This window comes from Charadrius vociferus, unplaced genomic scaffold (assembly GCF_000708025.1).
Source record: "Charadrius vociferus isolate BGI_N301 unplaced genomic scaffold, ASM70802v2 scaffold896, whole genome shotgun sequence".
Classification (NCBI taxonomy): domain Eukaryota; kingdom Metazoa; phylum Chordata; class Aves; order Charadriiformes; family Charadriidae; genus Charadrius; species Charadrius vociferus.
In genome coordinates, this window is record NW_009648959.1 from 19,618 (window position 1) to 20,104 (window position 487).

Below are 487 nucleotides of genomic sequence, written 5' to 3' on the forward strand. Positions count from 1 at the left end.
TATTTGGAATATCACCAGAGGAGGAGGTGACGCATGCGGAAAAGGCCCCACCATATAATAAACTGCCAGAAAATGAGAAGAAACATGCCCTGTTCACTGATGGGTCCTGCCGTATTGTGGGAAAGCATCGAAAATGGAAGGCTGCTGTGTGGAGTCCCACATGACAAGTTGCAGAAGCCACTGAAAGACAAGGTAAATCAAGCCAGTTTGCAGAGGTGAAAGCCATCCAGCTGGCTTTAGATGTTGCTGAATGAGAAAAGTGGCCAACACTCTATCTCTATACTGACTCATGGATGGTGGCAAATGCTCTGTGGGGGTGGTTACAGCAGTGGAAGCAGAGCACCTGGCAGCGCAGAGGTAAGCCCATCTGGGCTGCTGAACTGTGGCAAGATATTGCTGCTTGGATAGAGAATCTGGTTGTAAAAGTGTTTCATGTAGATGCCCACGTACCCAAGCATCGGTCCACTGAGGAACATCAAAACAACCA